This window comes from Hypanus sabinus, chromosome 20 (genome assembly GCF_030144855.1).
Source record: "Hypanus sabinus isolate sHypSab1 chromosome 20, sHypSab1.hap1, whole genome shotgun sequence".
Classification (NCBI taxonomy): domain Eukaryota; kingdom Metazoa; phylum Chordata; class Chondrichthyes; order Myliobatiformes; family Dasyatidae; genus Hypanus; species Hypanus sabinus.
This window is the reverse complement of record NC_082725.1, coordinates 11,524,834-11,546,328: the sequence shown is the minus strand read 5'-3', so window position 1 is coordinate 11,546,328 and position 21,495 is coordinate 11,524,834. Positions and strand designations below refer to the sequence as shown.

The 21,495-nt window shown below is 42.9% G+C and overlaps 1 protein-coding gene across 4 annotated transcripts in view; it reads left to right on the top strand.

Annotated features, from left to right (window-relative positions):
* The first annotated feature begins 2,642 nt into the window (after window positions 1-2,642).
* The window catches only part of snx10b (sorting nexin 10b), a 50,354-nt gene continuing 31,501 nt past the window's right edge, over window positions 2,643-21,495 (top strand). Inside the window, exon 1 of one of the 4 annotated variants that reach the window (XM_059945084.1) lies at window positions 2,643-2,784. The gene's annotated coding sequence lies outside the window, so the exon portion shown is untranslated. Of the gene's footprint in view, window positions 2,785-11,684; window positions 13,034-15,902; window positions 16,046-20,161; window positions 20,207-21,495 lie in introns of those variants that run through there. The other 3 variants (XM_059945087.1, XM_059945085.1, XM_059945086.1) reach the window with 3 other exon arrangements.

The following is a 21,495-nucleotide window of genomic DNA, read 5'->3' as shown; positions in this document are numbered from 1 at the left end:
GTTTGTGTTTGTATGAAGGGGCGGACACTGGGCACCGCTACAGCGGCCGTACGAGGGGCCGTTCAGGGTGATCAACAACAATGGGTCCACGTACGTTCTGGACATTGGGGGGGAAAGAGGAGGTTTTCATGGTGGACCGACTCAGACCAGCCCATGTAGGCTTGGCGCAGCCGGTCGAGGTTCAGGCACCGCGGCGCAGAGGCAGACCTCCCAAACAGAGGCTGATCCAGACTGAGGACATTGGGGGGTGTATCGCCGGTTCTGGGGGGTGGTTATGTGGCGACCCACTTTCTTCGCAGGCGAACCGGCTCACAAATAGCCAGCGCGCGGGGTGTGGGGGGACTTTGGTAATGCACCTCCGATGTCATTTCCGCCCAGAGAGAGCAGGCACTAGGGATTAAATGCCAGCGCCGCAAAGTTTGAATAAACTAGTCTTGAAACGATTTACCGACTGCATGTCGTTATTTCAGCGCTGTGTGTAGCATATCGCTACAGAATCATACTTAAGGAAGTGAAGTATGACAGTACATCATATGGTCCACACATTACCCATAGTTACTGTGATGCAGATTGGTATTAAAATATATTTCATTGACCTTGATAGTGAATTCCTCAAATGAATGTCTAAGCCAGGAAGCTTTCCATATTTCATTGTGTCTTTTTTTACCATGAAGTAGACCTTTGTCAACTTTCACTCATTCAGCGTTGAGGAAGCATTCTTGGCCTGAAACATCGACTGTTCATTCTTCTCCATTGATGCTACCTGACCTGCTGAGTTCCTCCAGCACTTCATCTGAGAGAAAGATTAATTTTGGGGAGAGTGTATTTGTCTCAGTGCTGAACTGGCTCCATAGCATGCATTCTGCGCCTCATGTTCGTAACTGCTTAATGTTTATTACTGTTTCCACAATTTGTTCTTTCTTTTGCACATTGGATGTTTGACAGTTTTGTTGTGTGGTGTTGTTTCTGGATTCTACAGTGTTTCTTTGTTTTGTGGCTGCCTGTAAGAAGATGAATCTCAAGGTTGTATATGTACTTTGATAATAAATTTACATGCTTTGATAATAAATGAACTTGCAACTTTGAAAAGAATAAGGTTGGTTATGGTAACCAATGTTGTATGTATCTTGAATGTGATATAAGCACAGGAAACTATTAATTAGTACTATATGTTGTAATGAATATTATGTATATGCTTAATTATTTATTTTCAAGATATTCAATATTTGTTGTTTTTCTATCTCACAGAACATAAAGTCTGAATCTAAAATATACTACTTAGTTCATGGCTGTTTAATTATAAAAAACAGAAATTTTTGTGCTTACACATATAATAAAGAATTTTATATTTTGCCTGTATTTATTTTAAATTATTAGTAACTTAATACTAAATTTCACACAGAGAGGACTTGTATATAAAAGCAATGCTGAAGCTTTATAAGGCTTGGAGTATTGTGGGCCCCTTATCTAAGAAAGGACGGGCTGGCATTGGAGAGGATCCAGAGGAGGTCACTGAGAATGCTTCCAGGAATTAGGCCCTCCGTTGGTTAGGGTCGACCATGGATGTTGCGTCCTGGCTGTCATATGCAAGACAGGGCAGTACGATAGGGAGAGCAAGCTGTTGCCCGTGCAGCTGATGAATCCAAAGGAAAAGCAGAGACCATGCAGTCTGGCACCAGTAGCGTCGCAGACATTGCCAGTCAATCTTAGGGACTCCAGCTCTGGATTTTTCCTCAGGGTTTATTCCCGAAGCCTTCCCCTTGAGTAGGTGTAGGCGCAAGCTAGTGGAGATTTGAGATCAGAGTTTTCCCTCTAGATGAGCTGCTAACCATAGCTGATGAGTCCCATCTGCCCAAAGCGACTGGTTTTAAGGAGACAGTAACCTGCCTTTGTCCCTTCTCCTGTCATTAGAATTTGTTCCTTAGCTACAGGAGCTAAACTTGTTTGTCAGAGGCACACCATTGGGAGCATTTAATAGGTAGTTGGAGCTTATCCCCACTACCTCCCCAGTTATGACAACCTTAAGGAACCTCTGCGAATGAAAGGGTTAAAATGAGGGGTGTTTGATGGCTCTGGGCCTGTACTCTCCAGAGTTTAGAAGAATGCGGGGCAGGGAAATCTTCTTGAACCCTATGGAACATTGAAAAGCCTCAATCGAGTGCATGTGGAGAGAGGACGCTTCGGATTGTGGGGAAGAGTCGGATCAGAGGGCGCAGCCTCAGGGTTTAAGGATGTCCCGTTAGAACAGAGACGAGGAAGAAAATTACTTTAGCCAGAGGATGGTGAATCTGTGTAATTCTTTGCCACGGGTGGCTGTGGTGGCCAAGTCATCAGGAGGTTGATAGGTTTGTGGTTAATAAGGGTGCCAAAGATTATGGGGAGAAGGCAAGAGAATGGCACTGAGAGGGATAATAAATCAGCCACGATGGAATGGTGGAGAGGGCTCGATGGGCCGAATAGCCTAATTCTATTCCTCTGATTTAGGGTCTTACATTTTATTCGGCAGTCGAATAAAATCACATACGTCAATTGTTCAGATTCGCGTAAAATAAGACGTTACATCAAAAGCCAGCCAAATAAAAGCAGACTTCCTCGTTGCACGGCTTGTTTTGCACAATCCAACAGAGAAACTCTTGGACGGGAGTTTTTCCCCAAGCCGCAAGCGAAGGGCGGAAGCAGCGAGAGCCGTTCTCAGTATTTATTCGACACCACGTGACGGGGCACTCTCGTCCCCGGCACAGGGCAGCGCAGGAGGCGGGCGCAGGTGGTGCGAGCGCCGGCGAGGTAAGCCGAGGCGGGTGGGTCAGTCCGTGGAGTGGGTGGCTGTCACACGCCGAGAAAACTTGTGAACGGGCGGTAGGCACACATTGTAACAGCCGACCGTCCTTTTGCTGGAAATTGCAACATGCCTGTAGCGGATAGGACGCCCAGTCCATTATCAGCTCTGGCATGATTCTAGTCCCTTCCCGGAACAATCTGCTCGTTTCATTTTGCTCCGTGTGTGCTTGTTTGGCCTTTTCGTTTCTGTTCCGACCTGCAAGGTGCCACACTTGTGGCTATGGTTTTCTTTTAAATCACTATTTGTTATCTGGCAATTGGTTTCCTGTTTTTCACCTTGCCTCGTGTAGAAAAGAAAAGCAATCTCATAAATAGATCCTAGATAGTCCTAGATACCAAGGTTCAAGAGAAGTTTGCTTCTGGAAGGCTTTAATACTGCGTAAAACTGTTGCAGAAATTTGAAAAAATTTAATTAAAAACTGCTCTCCGAAATGAAAACAGGAAATGCTGGCAAGGGCTCAGGCAGCAACTCCAGAAAAATGGTATCTAAGTTCAAAACAGGCTTTGGATTAAATGGGATAACTTCACTGCCTTCTGTGCCACCACAAACTTACTAATCATGCCACCTGCATTCTCATCCAGTTTGCTAATATTGATTACAAGGGGACCCAACACTGATCCCTGCGGCACATCACTGGTCGCAAGTCTCCAATCTGAAAAACTGCTGTTATCTTCTGACTCCTCCACCCAGCCATTTTTGTATTCAGTTGACTAGAGTCAAACCTAGAGATCCCTATCTGACGGAACATTCCGGATCAGCTTACCAAATGAGACTTTGTCGAAGGTCTTGCCCATGTTTACTGTCTCACCCTTGTGAATCTTCTTGGTCGCTGTTAAGGATTATTCCGGAGTTGTATCACGTAGTGGTTAGCCCAATACTTTGCAGTGCCAGTGACCCAAGTTCAATTGCCACTGTAAGGAGTTTGTATGTTCTCCCTGTGGGTTTCCTCCCGGTGCTCCGGTTTCCTCCCGCTGTCGAAAGGCGTGCTGGTTGGTCGCTTAATTGGTCATTGTGCTATGATTAGGCTGGGGTTTAACTGGGGGATTGCCGGGCACTGTGGCTGGAGGGCCCTTTCTGTGCTGTACCCAGCATGAAATAAAACCGGTTCATAATTCAGGTTCAAGTTCACTGTCATTCAACCGTGTACACATATCCTGCCAAATGAAACAACATTCCTTGGAACCAAGGTGCCCAACTTAGTCCATATAAATGAAATCTGTGGCACCCCCTGCCTGATGCTGGGCGTGGGGATGGGGAAGGTTCAAAGAGATTGATCTGTCCCATCCGTCCAACACTAAAGGGCCCTGTGTAAGCAGTGTTCCAGATAAATATCTGATGAGTGGAAAAGAGGCACCGATTTATCTTCTAATGATACTTTATGACTTGTGAAACCAGTCACTGAGTCCAGAAGATTCTGATCCTTTTCCACAGAAACCATGGAGGGTAGGGGGAGGGGGACAGTAGCTGAATGTTCACACTGGTTGTTGGTTTTTGAAGACTTCAGGACGAGATTGTGCAAGGTATTGACACATTGTTAAAGGCAAGTCCTTGCCAGTTAATGTACAGTTCAGGACACATCTCCTTTGTTTTTTAATATTCTAGCTACTCGTATATTTAGTCCTGATGAAGGGTCTCGGTCCGAAACATTGACTGTGTACTCTTTTCCATAGACGCTGCCTGGCCTGCTGAGTTCCTCCAGCATTTTGTGTGTACTGTATATTTAGACAGCCATCACTCAGCAATGTAACAAAAGTATATTTTGGATGTTGGGAGCTTGTACTCAAAGCTTCTGGAACAGACATCCTGTTATGAACATTCAAAGCAGGTCTACTAGTCATCCTTAAAAAAACCAAAGGGTTGTTGGAATCTGGATCACACTAACTGGGAAAATGGTAGAAGCAGGTATGCTAACATCATTTTTAAAAGTGTCTAGGTCACCGAGGTGTACAAAACTATGGACTAAGTGATGGTGAATGAGATTAGTGTAGGTCACGGTCAAAAGCCAAGTTTATTGGTGTATACACATGTACAGGGTGTCACGGTAGCATAGGGTTAGAGCAACTTTGTTACAGGTCGGGGCGTCAGATTTCAGAGTTCAATCGCAGTGTCCTCTAGGAAGTTTGTCTGTCCTCCCTGTGGAAATGTGTGGGTTTCCTCTGGGCGCTCGGGTTTCCTCCCACAGTCCAAAGACATACTGGTTGGTAGGTTAATTGGTCATTGTAAATTGTCTTGTGACTAGGCTAGGGTTAAACTGGTGGGTTGCTGGTGGTGTAGTTTAAAGGCCTGTTCTGTGCTGTATCTCCAATTAATAAATAGATGTATGCACAGGTAGAGTGAACAATTTACTTGCAGCGGTATCACAGACCTGAAGTGTCAGAGAAGCAGCATTCATAAGCAAAATATGAATTGAACCTAAATTATCACACAATTTCGATATAAAAAAAGAACAATATTGGAATTGAAGAAGTCCATTTGAGTGCTAAAAGATCAAAGTGGTTGCCAGATTGTAATGATTAGGGCTTTGCCAGTTGGTTAGAGAAGGGACGTCACTGTATTTGAACCTGCAGGTGTGGGACTTAAGGCTCCTGTACCTCCTACCCAATGGAGGCTGTGAGAAGGTGGCATGACCCAGACTGTGGGGATCTTTGAAGAATGTTAAACATGAGAAAGTCACAAATCAGAATCATGTTTATTTTCACTGGCAGATGTTGTGAAATTTGCTGCAAGTCCAAAGCAACACACACGAAATGCTGGAGGAACTCGGCCGGTCAGGCAGCATCTACGGAAATGAATAGGTAGCTGTCGTTTTGAGCGGAGACCTTTATTCAAGAATGTTGCCGCCTTGAGGCAGCGCTTCCTGTGAATATTACTAATGGTGGGGAGGATTTGCCTGTGATGTATTGCTTTGAGTCCACTAATCTCTTCAGCTTCTTGCAATCCCACAGTTTGAATTGCCATTCGAGACTGTGAATTAACTAGGGTATTTTCAACAGTGTATCTGTAGAAGATTGTTGGAGAGTTCCGTAACAAGCCAAACCTGTTTAGCCTGTCTTTTTTTTAAAAAGTAAATATGCTGGTGCTAAATATGTAATGCTTGGCTTAATTTGGAAGATCGTTGCAATTTTGATCACCTATTGATAGGAAAGATGTCAATAAGATTGAAAGAGTGCAGAGAAAACTTACAAAGATGTTGGCTGGACTTGAGGACCTGAGTTGCAAGAAAAGGTTGAATAGGTTAGGACTTTATTCCCTGGAAAGTAGAAGATTGAGGGGAGATTTGATGGAGGTGTATAAAATTACGTGGGATATGCATTGGGTAAATGCAAGCAGGCCTTTTCCACTGAGGTTGGATGAGTCATGGGTTAAAGGGGAAAGGTAGAATAGTTGAGAGGAACTTCACTCAGCGTGGTCTGAGTATGGAATGAGCTGCCAGCACAAATGGCAGATACAGGGTCGATGTCCACATTTAAGAGAAATTTGGACAGTTATTGGATGGGAGGGGTATGGAGGGCTATGGTCCAGGTGCAGGTAGGGTAATTAATGGTTTGGCATGGACTAAATGGGCTGAAGGGCCGATTTCTTTGTTGTAGTGATCTATGATTCCACAACTGCTTCTAGATGGGTGGTTCTGATTTGGATTTTTTGCTCCTGGGTTTAAATCGAGAATCAAATTTATTGTTATTGACTTAACCGGCTGAAATTGAAACGAATAGTTCCTTTTTGCTGACGTGAGTGCTGCCTGCAAAATAAGTTGGGGAGTTTGGATACCCTGCTCAGGTTAATTTGGTATCAGTTGGTTTTCTTGCTTGAAAACATAATGGTTGCTGTGGAGAACCAGCAAAATCATGCTGTCTCTGTGTCAGAGTTGAGGCCTGTTGGAGTATAACACTTCATGTGTCTCTGTTCTCCCTGACCTGAGAATACTCAGGTCTGCTGAGATGAGGATGCGATCCATAAATGCCTACTAATTCAAAAATTTATTAAAAATGGTAACATTTTAAGATTCTGCTTCAGTGTTGAGAGCTGAAGCAGAACCGAAAGAGAAAGGCAAGTTAGTGCAGGATTTTAAAATTGTCAGCCAGATGAAAAGCACATGAAAGGAACAAAGTTGAGTGCAAGAAATGCCATACCACATTTAGAGGAAGTACTTGTGAATGAAAACCATTACTCTTTCTTCCTGGATGTTGTTCTTCATCTGGTCCTCATTTCACCCGCAGAACATTTTGCCCGAACTCCACCAACACGTCACCATGACCACCAGAGAAGCGAACAGACTGGACATTGTTTATAGAATCAGGCATGGCAGTTACAAAGCCATCCCTATGCCCCCATCTCAGACTCTCTGACTGAACCTGCATTTTGTTAACCCCAGCACACCTGTTATGTTTAAAAACATTAAACTAATTCAAAGGAATCCACAAGTGTCCGAAAAATGTGGGTGTAACTTTGACTTACTTTAAGTGAGGTGTACATGTATCACTTGGTAGCATGATGACATATGGAATTGAAGTATTTTTTACATATAACCTGTAATTAATGAATGAATAATCAAACAATATATTTGCAAGATTACTTAACATAACTGAATTATTAAATACACGGCACTCCTTAGCTGTAAACTCCAACTCAATAGAGAATGCATCACAACTATATACATAATATATTATATACTACAGCTACTATATACAGACATCCACAGCAAAATAAACTGTGCCATTTAGGCTGAAAGATTTCTTTGTTGCAGAGGCCTTCTTACGCTTGTGACGTAATGAATTTCCTGACAAAAGGGGATCACTCTGCTTGGCAGGTGAGACCTGTGGGTGTGAAATAGCCTCAGTTTCTGAGGAGGGGCCTCCTCTGTGGTGGAGTTGATTCTCGGACTGCAGGAAGTTGTTCTGACAGCTCTGAATATCTTTCTTCCTCCTTTTACTTCTTGTTTGTGCATGTTGAGACTGGGAAGGTGCATTTACTTTACCGGAATATTCTCTTATTGCTCCCTTCATGATTTGATCTCTGCTCTTGGTTTCCTAACCCATAACGTCTTCTGATGAATCCTCTGTATTTGTACCTTCATTGACTCCTTTCTATTTGCCCTTCCCTTTGTTCAACTTTTTATAAGCAGCCTTTTGCCTCCAAGTTCTTGTAACAACCTTAATGCATGCACAGTAGATTTTGGTTCTTGAAACAGCTACTTCCACTGCTGGTTAAATGTAAGCTATGCTTCAGTTAGGAGCTGTTTTTGAATGCTTTCTTTTAAGATTCTACAAATGGAACAACTTCCTCATGTATCATTAAGACCATTGCCAAACTGATAATACTCAATTTCTTCAATTCAAACATGTATGCTGAAATGGACTCCACTTTTATTTTTGATTGTGCTTACGAAACCTAATGTGTTGTGCAATCGACACGGCTTTGGTTCTAAATGTTCCGGCATTACTTTGACAATATTGGGAAAACTCTTTTCTGATGGCTTAGTTGGAGCAATCAGTCTTCAAAGCGAACTGTATGCCTTTAAACCCAATGCGCTCAGCAAAATTGGCACTCGCTTCTCATTGGCTATTTCATTTGCTTCAAAAAACTATTCCAATAGCTCAATATACATGAACCAATTACCCATTGTAATCAAACTTGTCAGTCATTCTGATGTAACCAGCCACTTTCACTTTTATCTTTTATGATTATTATCACCAAGTACTCTCTCTATGAATCTGTGGATTATTCTGTTGCAACCTTTTTTGAAAAAAAACTTGATTGTGTCATCCCTTCTGAAGAATGCATGCTTTTTGTAACTTAACTGTTCCTTGCTGGGTTTTATTTTGTTTTGAACACCTTGCTGCATTTTAACAGGTCGGTAGCCATGTCGGGTTTGTTTTAAAAATATCTTGTTGCTAATATTATGTTTTGTAACTTCAAGACAATAAATTAATTCAAATGAAGACACAGGAGTACAGGAATACAGGTCTAGTTCGAGCTCACTTTAAGCGAGGTGCGCACCTGTCACATGCGATAACGTTTGCAATTAATCTATTTTTATCCGTAACCTGTGATTAATTATTTAAACAAACAAGAATGCTGTATAAACCTTCATATGTACAATATTACTCAATATAACTGAGATATTAAATGCAGAACAATACCAACCACTGCTGAAACCAGTAAAGAGGGCCATCACTATAGGGTCTAATGAGGCAATCTCTGTGCTTCAGGACTGATTTGAAAGACCAGCAGTTGTTCAAGAAGGCCACCATCAATGGAGTAGACAAAGGCTTCGAATATGCCTCATCTGTCATCGGCTGCATTGGTGTATGGACAATGTTGGTACCTCAAAAATGGTCATCTTATGGCCCAACCAAAAGCCCTGGCTGAATACAGAGGTGCGCTCTCTGCTTACTAAAAACCTGGGTTGTTGACTTCAAGTCCGGTGACAGAGCAGCCAGGAGAAAGTTCATCTTGGGCATCAAGAGGGCAAAGACTGCCTACGCACAAGAAACAATACCTGTTTGATAATGATCCCCAGCATATGTGGCTGGGCATCAAGGGCATTACCAACTATGCAAGCAAAAAGAGTGTTGACTGTACCACTGATGCCTCCCACCCTCCCCCGTGCTGTAAACTTTTAGGCATGCATCACAACACTGGCCGTGAAAGCTAGCACCCTCCCAGGTGAGCAGGCGCTGTGAGATGTGAGAAGGACTCTGCAGAGAGTGAACCCACGTAAGGCAGCCTGGCCAGACAACATCCCAAGCCGAGTACTCGGAGTGCACAGCAGCTTACTGAAGTCTTTACAGACATCTTCAACACATCACTCATCCAGGCTGTAGTCCCCAAATGCCTCAAATCAGCCACCATCATCTCTGTACCAAACAACTCTACACCTGCAGAACTAAATGGCTAATGTCCGGTAGCACTGACACCAATCATCATGAAATGTTTTGAACGGCTGATAGTGGCTCATTAAAAAAACCTCTATTCCTGCCACAGAGCTGACTAGGTATGACAAGATTTCTGATTTAACCATTCCCTCTCAGCTCGGGTTGGATCGCAATGTACGAGGGGTGATTGATACGTTCGTGGCCTAAGGTAGAAGGAGTCTATTTTTAGAAAATTTAGCTCATTTATTTTTTCAACATAATCCCCTCCTACATTTACACACTTAGTCCAGCAGTTGTGGAGCATACAGATCTTGGACCTCCAGAAAGTGTCCACAGCAGGGGTAATTGATAAGTTCATGGCCTAAGGTAGAAGGAGATGAGTTATGCAGCTCTCATTACATGCACATGGAGTTCAACTCTTTGAGTGATTATGTAGAAAGTTTGAAGTTAATAATTCATCTCTTTTGACCTTAAGCCACAAACTTATCAATCACCCCGATGAGTTACTAACTTCAAACTTTCTGCATAATCATTCAAAGTTGAACTGCATGTGCATGTAATGAGAGCTGTATAACTCATGAGGTTCAAGATCCGTATGCTCCACAACCACTGGACTAAGTGTGTAAGTGTAGGAGGGGACTATGTTGAAAAATAAATGTGCTAGGTTTTCTAAAATGGACACCTACCTTAGGCCACAAATTTATCAATCACCACTTGTACTCTTGGGGTCCAACCAGGGCTGACAGTGGATGGATAAGTCTTTGTGTTTTCCAAATCTGAATCGGGTTTATTATTCCCTGAGATATGTTGAGAAATTTGTTGTTTTGGGGCAATAGTACTCTGCAAGACATAAAAAAAATGATGTTAGAGTAAAAAATATATAGTGCAGAAGATGAGTAATGAGCTAGTGTTCACAGGTTAACAGACTGGCAGAGCGGAAAACGCTTTTCCTAAAATGTAGAGAGGGTATCTTCAGGCTCCTGTAGTAATATAATCAGTCAAGTCGAGTATGATGTTCTCCGAAGGATTTGTCTATTCCTTTAACAGAGAATGCCTGTGCCTGACTTTGTTTAATGTGGGGAGGCTGATCCATGGGCATCCACCATGTGGTCCTTGGCATACTGGAATCTGGATCCAGTGGCATGGGACCCTTCACCGCCACTGTGAAGTGTCATCTTCTGCCAGCTCCACTGATGAGCTCACATTTGGATCGCTCTTTGGCTGGAACCTCCTCCTTGACCTCGTTGCCATGGGCGACCCTAGCAGGAGCTGAGCTCCAGACGGCATCGCTCTCGGGATCTCAGGAACTCACAAGCCCCTCCATCGTGGAGGCTTATGTGCCTCCTCCCTGAAGGTAGTAACAAGAAGAGAGCATGTTCTGGGTGGCGAAGGTCCTTAAAGATGGATGCCGCCTTCTTGAGGCTCTGCCTTTTGAAGATGTCCTTGATCTAGGGGAGGCTTGTGCTTTTGTCAGAGCTGCTTCTTTTGAACCTGTGCATTGGAGACTGCATACCAGGTGGTGATGCAATCATTCAGAATGCTTTCCACAGGCCATCTGTAGAAATTTGCTAGAGTCTTTGGTGACATATCAAATCTCCTCAAACTCCTAATGAAGCATTGCCTCCTTCATGATTGCATCGATGCATCAGGCCCAGAATAGATCCTCTGAAAATTTAATGGATTCATCAGGCCCAGGATAGATCCTCTGAGTATTTAATCGATTCGTCGGGCCCAGGACAGGTCCTCTGAGAATTTAATCGATTCGTCAGGCCCAGGATAGGTCCTCTGAGAATTTAATCGATGTGTCGGGCTCAGGATAGATCCTCTGAGAATTTAATCGATGTGTCGGGCCAGGGATAGGTCCTCTGAGAATTTAATCGATTCGTCGGGCCCAGGATAGGTCCTCTGAGAATTTAATCAATTCGTCGGGCCCAGGATAGGTCCTCTGAGAATTTAATCGATTCGTCGGGCCCAGGACAGATCCTCTGAGAATTTAATCGATTCGTCGGGCCCAGGACAGGTCCTCTGAGAATTTAATTGATTCGTCGGGCCCAAGACAGATCCTCTGAGAATTTGATGCCCATGAAGTTGAAGCTGTTCACTCTTTCCACTGCTGACCCCTTGAGTGCACTTCCATGTTCCAACCTACACCAGTACCGCTACACAACGCTTCATACACAACATTGACGATTGCATTGGTGCTGCTTCCTGTAACCATGCTGAGCTCTTCAACTTTGACTCTACCTTCCACCCTGCCCTTAAATTTAGTTGGTCCATTTCTACCACCTCCCTCTCCTTTCCTGATCTCTCTCTGTCTCTCTATTTCTGGAGACTGTCTATCTACCAATATCTTTAATAAACCCACTGATTCTCACCTTGGACTATACCTCTTCCCACCTGAGCACTTGCAAAAAATCCACCCCCTTCTCTCAGTTCCTTTGTCTCCAGTCTCAGGATGAGGCCTTTCATTCCAGAACTAATGGGTTGTCCTCTTCAAAGAAAGGGGCTTTCCTTCCTCCACTATTTCTTCCATTTCACACTTGTCTGCCCTCACACCATCTGCCTGCCAGAATTCCAGTGATAGGATTCCTCTTATCCTCACCTACCACCCCATGAGCCTCTATGTCCAGCTCATCATTCTCCATAACATCTGCCATCCCCAATGGGATCCCATACATAGATTGAGAGACTGCTTTGCTGAGCACCTACACTTTGTCCGCCAGAAAACGGGATCTAACGGTGGCCACCCATTACAATTCTACTTCCCATTCCAATTCTGACATGTCATACCATGGCCTCTTCAACTGATGTGATGAGGCTACACTCAGGTTGGAGGACGCTTTGTATTCCGTCTGGGTAGTCCTCATCCTGATGGTTGATGGTACGTACATCAATTTCTCGAAAATGCCACGCACCCCACCCTTCACCAATCCCTATTCCTGTTTCCCTTTTACTTTCCTTATTTGCCCATCACCTCTGTCTGGTGCTCCTCTCCCTTCCCTTTCTTCCATTGTCTTCTTCCCTCTCCTATCAGATGCCCTTTCCTCCAGCCCTTTATCTCTTTCACCAATAAACTTACCAGCTCTTTATTTCACCCCTCCCCCTTTTCCTGGTTTACCTATCACTGACCACCTTGTACTTCTTCCTCCCCTTCCCGCCCCACCCTGACCTCTCATCCTGTTTACTTCCAGTCCTATAAAGGTGTCGGTCCAAAGCTTTGACTGTTTGTTCTTTTCCATAGAGGCTCCCTGACCTGCTGAGTTCCTCCAACATTTTGAGTGTGTTCTCCCAATGTCCCCAGCCTGAAGTCACCGATCAGGTCAGTGGTCTTGCTGACACTGTGTGCAAAGTCGTTGTGGTGACACCATTCAACCAACTGATCTATCTCACTCCTGTACGTCTCCTCATTGTCACCTGTGACTTTACCAGCAAGTGGTGCCATTGGTGAATTTATCGATGGTGTTCTAGCTGTGCTTAGCTACTCAACCATGACTGTCGAGAGTGGGCTAATCACGCCTCCTTGTGTTGGTTGTCAGAACAGAAGGTGTCATTACGGATCCATGCAGGCTGATCTCCTGATGGGGAGGTTAAGGATTCGGTTGCAGAGGGAGGTAGGGAGGCCCAGATTTTGAAGCATGTTGATTAGAACTGAGGGAATATAACCGTATAACAATTACATCATGGAAACAGGCCATCTCGGCCCTTCTAGTCCGTGCCGAACGCTTACTCTCACCTAGTCCCACTGACCCGCACTCAGCCCATAACCCTCCATTCCTTTCCTGTCCATATACCTATCCAATTTTACTTTAAGTGACAATACCAAACCTACCTCTACCACTTCTACTGGAAGCTCATTCCACACAGCTACCACTCTCTGAGTAAAGAAATTCCCCCTCGTGTTACCCTTAAACTTTTGCCCCCTAACTCTCAACTCATGTCCTCTTGTTTGAATCTCCCCCTACTCTTAATGGAAAAAGCCTATCCACGTCAATGCTATCTATCCCCCAGGTAATTTTAAATACCTCTATCAAGTCCCCCCTCAACCTTCTACGCTCCAAAGAATAAAGACCTAACTTGTTCAACCTTTCCTGGTAACTTGGGTGCTGGAACCCAGGTAACATTCTAGTGAATCTTCTCTGTACTCTCTCTTGAATATTCTTGAATGATGACATTCAACGCTGAACTGTCATCAACAAACAGCAGTCTAATTTAGTTGTTCAGAATCTCGTATTTGAAAACAAGTTATTTGTGGAATGCAAAGATAAGTATGGTATTTTTTTTTAGATCACAGATACTTGGTAACAGGCCTTTCCTGTCCAATGAACCCTCACCACCCAATTATATCATGTGACCAATTAGCCTACTAACTTGTATTTCTTTTGAAATTTTTCTTTTTGCCTTCTATTAACTCACAATGTGAGGTAAAACTCATGTTATTGTATATACTACACCGGCTCCGTTTGCAGCACTACATTAAATCTTGGTTTTATTTGATCTGATAATTGAGAAGACTCATTTAAAAACTGTCTAATCCACAATGGGTTAGTCCTTTAGCAGAGCTTCACAAGCCTTGTCAAGAGCAAACAGTTGGCCTGAAATTTTGGGGCGACGGCAGGATGAACTTGGGGTTTGCCCTTGACTTTGTGCGTGCTGATAGAAAGCTTTATTCGTTTATTGAGGTACAGCATAGAATAGGCCCTTCTGGTCCTTTGAGCCACACCAGCAGCAACCCCCCCCCCCCCGATTTAGCCCTAGCATAATCACGGAACAATTTATAATGACCAATTAACCTATCAACCAGTACATCTTTGGACTGTGGGAGGAAATCGGAGAACCCGGAGGAAACCCACGCGGTCACAGGGAGGAATACAAACTCCTGACAGATGGTGGCGGGATTTATACCTGGGTTTTCCATTAACTGACTCTGCCATGGTAGCGCAGTGATTAGCCCAACACTTTACGGTGCCAGCGATCATGGATTTGTGTACAAATCCTACCACTGTCTTTAAGGAGCTTGTATATTCCCCTGTGCTCCAGATCCCTCCCACAGCCCAAAAGACGTACAGGTTACTAAGCTGTGGGCATGCTGTGTTAGCGTTGGAAACATGCTGACACTTGCTGTCTGCTCTGGCATATCTTCAGATTGCGTGTCACTGTGTGTTTCGATGTACGTGTGCCAAATAAAGATAATCTAATCAAATTACATTATAGGTTTGTGTTTTTACCTTGCTGGGCTGTGGGCAACTCAAAAATAATGGGTCATCTATTCTGGACTGAGATGAGAAAATATTTCACCCAGGGATAATGGACCTTTGGAAATCTCCATTCAAAATGGCAGCCAAGGTTCAGCTGATCAGTATATTCAAGACAGACTGCTAATTTTCATATATTAAAAGATATATTTATAACTAATGCAAGGATGTGGAACTGAGGTAAAACAAATCTTATCAAATGACAGTAGCTATGAGATCTGAATGGATTATGCACAACTAATTAACTACTTTCGAAGCAATTTTTCAAACATGACAATTAATTTCATTGTTACACTCTGCCACAGCACTGGAGATGGAGTACTTTTTAAAGTAGCATTGTTTGGAAGGAGATCGCTGGTGTGAATGCTTTCCTTTCAATATCAGTGGAATATTTTGTGGCCTTCAGAGCAATAGAAATTGAGGAAGGATACAAGTAATTTTATGACACCTTCTGAATGTCTTGTGACTCTTGTGAATGTTTTGTGAAGTACCCCATGCATGGACAAAGATTATACTGATTATTAGAATTTTTATATACAACTGTCATGTATGTGGAGGGGTGGAGACATTGGTGCCCCTCCCCTCGATCATGGTCATGTGAAGCTGTGGGAGCAGCTGGTGCATATCACAAGTCCTGGTTATGCAACCACTGACACTAGGAAGACAATCCCTGAAGAGTATTGATAATGGCTGGGGGGGGGGGGGGTCGCCCATCTTGTAAAGACACTGCCCAGAAGAAGGCAATGGCAAACCACTTCTGTAGAAAAAAAAATTGCCAAGAACAATCATGGATCATGGAAAGACCATGGTTGTGCACATCATGAATGAGTGATAGGTAACTGTATATGTATGCCCACAAGAAAATGAATCTCAGGGTTGCATATGGCAACATGGGTAGTGCGATTATAAATTTACTTTGAACTTTGTATATTCAAGAAGTGACAAAATGGTGCACCTTGTGGTGGCGGTAGTAGTGCAATCTCTTGAGTCGAGTGTGATGTGCTCCTGAAGAGTGGTCTGTTGGCGGGTCCTCAGGTGACTGTAGAGGTCGATCCAGGATCCACATGTTCTATTGCAAGGTCAGTAACAGTAAATGTTGGCTGTGGTTAATGGTTTGGTCTTCATCTCATGTTCTCAATATTTATTGCTTATTTATTTTTTATTATTTTTTGTTTATTCTTTTTGAACAATTTCGGTGTCTTTTGCACACTGGTTGTCTTGTTATGTGCAGTCTTTCATTGATTCTATTGTGTTCCTTTGTATTTACTGAATGGCTACATGAAAACAAATCTCAGGGTTGTATATGGTGACATATATGTACTTTGATAACAAATTTACTTTGAACTTTTGATTGCTTAGTGTCTCTCTCTGCAGTGGCACTCGAAGTGCTTTCTTTGAAACTAAACACGGAAGTTCACACCTCCTGATCCGCGATCACCACAGATATCCAAATTAATTTTAATGAACATTGTCTGGTCTGAGATTCATGGCTTTCAGGGACACATTGTCCAGAGCTGCACTCCAAATTAAATCTACAATACATATTCAGATGTGAATACAGGTAACCAAAGTCATTTGTTAAATGTGAATGTGCTAAACCAAAAAATCGTTCAAACAACCCCCACCACCCAGGTCATGTTCTTTTCTCACTGCTGCCATCAGAAAGAGGGTACAGGAGCCTCAGGACACTCACCACCAGGTTCAGGAATAGTTGTTTCCCCTCAATCATTACGCTCTTGAACCAAAAGAGACAACTTCACTCAACTTTACTTGCTGCATCACTGGAATGTTCCCACAACCAATGGACACACTTTTAAGGACTCTTCATTTCATGTTCTCCATACTTATTGTTTATTTATCTATTTTTGATTATCATTTCTTTCTTTTTGTGCTTGCATTTGGATATCTTTTGCACACTGTTGTCTACTCTGTTGGCGTGTACTTGCATTGATTCTGTTATGGTTGTTATTCTATTATGGAATTATTGAGTATGCCTACAAGAAAATGAATCTCATATGTACTTTGATAAATTCGCTTTGTACTCTCAACTTTGAAATAAACTAATCTTAATTATCTGGTTTCGATCCTGACCGCTGGGTCTGTATTTATGACGTCTGCACACTCCTGTAGGGCATGTAATCGTGCTGTGTAATTCTGACTTTTCAACCTGTTTGCAGCGTGATTTATGCCAGTTTCTGCTGATAATTCAATGGGTCCATTTAATACCAGAGAACGTGTGTAGTTTACAGCCTGAAATTCGTACTCTTCACAGACATCCACGAAGGAGGGGAAAATACCCCAAGGAATGAATGACAGGAAAATATTAGAATCCTAACTTCCCCCACTCACTGCTTGCTGAAAATTAAAGGACAACTACGTCAACTGAATCCCATTGCCGTCATCACCAGTTCAGAGAGCTCTTCTCACCACCTTTCTCCATGGCATTTTATCACATTCCTGCGGGTTAATGAATGAATTTGTACCACAGCTTATTTCTGCTTCCTTTTCAATGTGTTGTGCGCCCTCCTGTTTAGCAACTGAAAGACTAGTGATTGTTTTATTTTAATGACTCTTTCCAGCCACCATTATTGCACAGTTTCCCTTTTAGGAAACGGGACTAGTACAGTTAAGGAGGTGGGGTGTCCCTTCTCCCCCAGAGGGAAATTTTCTCAAAATGTATCTAAGTACAAAGTATAATTTACAAAGTAGGTACTAACGCAGGAGCTGGTTCGTTAACTGACCCAGATAGTGCCATGTTGCTTTAACAAATTAATGGCAATCACAGATGCTGTAAATAGAAGAGCTTCCATTTTCAACAAACAGCATGCATTTTAGTGATGGCTTTTCCTAATACTTACATATTGAGTGTTTATTTGATTTGTGTTAGTCTTTTTAATAACCCTGAATCAGAAAGGCACTAAGGATGTACTGGTGGCTGGACAGGTAGCAGAGTGATTTCAGAGGGGCATTTTTAATCCCCGTCTGCCTTTATCTGTTGATGTTAATGGAGAGAAATACTGCATGAGGTGTAGAATCGATGTTCTGCCCAACCCCATCATCGTGTTGTCCATAAGAACCAATCCATCTCGTCCTGTCCACGTCCTGTGAATTCTTTCAGTTATTTATCCTGATGCCTTTTGACAACCACCATTGTATCTGTCTCCACGACTAACTCTGGTAGTGTATACCAGACTCGGACGACTTAAAGATTAGCTTTATTTCCATGCCTATGTGACAAATATGTAGTGAAATGCATTTTTGGCGTCAACGGTCAACACAGACTGGAAGGTGGTGGCAGCCTGCAAGTGTCGCCACCCACGCCTCATAGCATGAACCTAGTGTGCCCACAACGTATTAAGCCTGCCTCGTACATCTTTGGGATGTGAGAAGCCGGAACATCCAGAAGAAATCTATACTGATGCAGTGGGAGAATGTACAAACTCCCACCTTGCAGTCGGCAGTGGGAATTGAACCGGCGTCATTGGCATTGTAAGACGTAATGCTAATTGATACGCTACCATGCATCCTTTTCCACATTCTTTAAAGAAAAGCTTTTCTTCATGTGAGTTTTCGTTCCTTTCCCAATCACGGCTAATGGGATTGATTTCCACTGTGCACACCGTCAATCGATTTCATGTTTAGTAGCAATATAGGAGGAAGTAAACGGGCTCATTGTGTCCAAACTCTCCAAGTAACTCCATTCCATCTCTTGGTAATTACAGTCGGCCCTCCTCATCCGCGGGTTCCGCATGCGCGGATTCAACCAACCGCGGATCGGGAAAACCCGGAAGTTCTCTCTCCAGCACCCGTTGTTTGAGCATGTACAAACTATTTTTTCTTGCAATTATTCCCCAAACAATACAGTATACCAACTATTTACATAGCATTTACATTGTGTTAGGTATTATAAGTAATCTAGAGATGATTTAAAAGTACAGGTATTCCCCGAGTTATGAATGAGTTCCATTCCTGAGTCCGTCTTTAAAACAGATTTGAAGCCGGAACAGGTACATCCGGTATTATTTAGCATCAGTTAGTCAAACGTTTGTCTTAGTATATAGTATATATTTTACCTTTCTGTGCACATAAAACACTTAAGAAGCATATGTATTTCAATAATCAGACCGCTGCGTTGCTTAGTAATAATTGTAGCTTTCATCGGGGCAGGGCCTTTCACATTATCCATTGAAATTGTTCCGATCATTGACCGACTGTAGCCTAACGCTTTTACAATGACCAATGGCGTTTCATCTCTTTCCAATCACTTTATTACTTCCACTTTATTTTCAATTGTGATTATTTTCGTGAACAGAAACACTGCGGATTCAGAGCTGCGCCGGGTCCTAAAGACCACCGTACTGAGACAGATTAAATAAGGTCCGGTGTTCCGCTGGGACCTCAGGTCCACTGTATTGAGACAGGTTAAATAAGGGACCTGAGCATCCGTGTTTTTTGGTATCCGTGGGGGGGGGGGGGGGTCCAGGAACCAATCCCCCACAGGTAAGGAAGGCAGACTATTCTATTGCCAATATCCATCAACTGCACCCTGATGCTCCTAGTTCCCGTGAATTGGATTTCTCATTAACTGGATGATCTATTAATCAGCAAGTCCTGGAGATACAGAAGGAAACTGGAGCATTCTGGGAGAAGGTGCAAACTTCACATAGTGAAGATCCAAGCGCAGGTTGCTAGAGCTGGGACATTGGAGAGCTCTTCACTGTACTGGCCAAGATTTGGCAATTAACAGATATTCCAAGTTGCTCAATGTTCTATGTTCCTGAGGATTGTATCATTTCTCATAAAGTTCCCTTTTCTTAACAGTTATGTTTTCAAAATCTGTACTGTTAACTTCCTGAATTTGTCACACTTGTTTCATCAGTCGAAAATGTCTATTTGTTTGACACAATAGTGTGGGCTGAAGTAATACAGTACAAAATGCTGGAGGAACTCAACATATCAGGCAGCATCTGTGGAGAGGAATAAAACGTCAATGTTTTGGGACCAGGATCCTTCACCAGGACATCACCCCTTTATCATGAGTCCTGACGAAGGGGCTCAGCCCAAACCATCAACTCTTTATTCTTCTCCATAGATACTGACTGACCTGCTGAGTTCCTCCAGCGTTTTGTGTGTGTTTTGCTTTGGATTTCCAGCATCTGCAAGAATCTCTTGTGTTTGTGATTGTGGGCTGGAGGATCTGCTCCCGTGGCTTGCTGTTCTACGGAAATGAACAATGCCTGGTATGGAAATACCGATGCCTTTTGAATGGAAAATCTCACAAAAGGTAGTGGATTCAGCCCAGTACTTCACAGGTAGTGCCCTCCCAACCACTGAACACATCTACATGAAACGTTGTCGTAGGAAAGCAGCATCTGTCAGCAAAGATCCTCACCACCCAGGCCGTGCCCTTTCCTTGCTGCTGCCGTCGGGTCAAAGGCACATCAGGCCTCAGGACTTGCACCACCAGGTCGAGGATCAGTTGTGAACGAAGGGGGATAAGTACACTCACTTGCCCATCCATCGGGGTGTTCCCACAACCAATGATCTCACTTTTAAGGACTCTTTATTTTGTTGTTTCATGTTCTTGTTATTTATTTGTATTTGCATTTGCACAGTTTCTAATCTTTTGGTTGATCTTTCATTGAACATGTTATAGTTACTAATCTATCGATTTGCGGAGTCTCCCACAGAAAAATGAATCTCAGGGTTATATGTTGTGACATGTATGTAGTCTGATAAAATTCACTTTGAACTTTGTTTTTAAACTTTGATCTTATCTGGGTATTTCATTGTTGCTTAATGTGAAAATGATTTGTCATTAGGAAAATACAGTTCAGTCTGATGTGCTGACCTTAACTTAAGGAGACTTAAATAACTGCAAGGATTTGGAAATATTCTCTCTTTCCAGCAATGTTCAGTGGAGAGAAAAACACTTAATGTTTTGGGTCAATGACCTTTCGGAAGGGGCGGATAACTCTCAGGAAGTTAGTCATTAACCTAATTTTTCTAAATGAGTCTTCACCATTTATTTAAACACTGGACTTTTTGTCTGTCTGCAGGTTGTTTACTGAATGGATTTACTGGAGAATACTTGCAACTTTCCAGGCAGTTGGTTTGAAATGCTGTTAACTAATTCAGTTCCAAGGTTCAGGAACTGCCTTTTGTTGCTGACTGTTTAAACTGCAGAGGATATTTTGAATTCTCAATGTTGTCAACTTTCATTGGTTTTGTTTCCTATTTGTGAGATGGCTTGCAGATCTCAAAGAAAGGTTACTTCGAGGTTTATTCGAGCACTTTCCTTGAGGCTTGTGCCTACTATGAAAATGTTTTCTGTAATTGTAAATTGTCCCATGATTAGCCTTGGGTTAAGTCTGATACAAAAGGAAGAAAAGGAAAGGGGAGAGGAAGCAGAGAGAGGTGATGAGGAGATTGAGGTTCAGAAGGGAATCAGAATGGGGAATGGAGAAAGAGAGAAGGAGGTGGTGGAGATGTTACTGGACGTTTAAGTAGAGAATTGGTATTCTTGTCA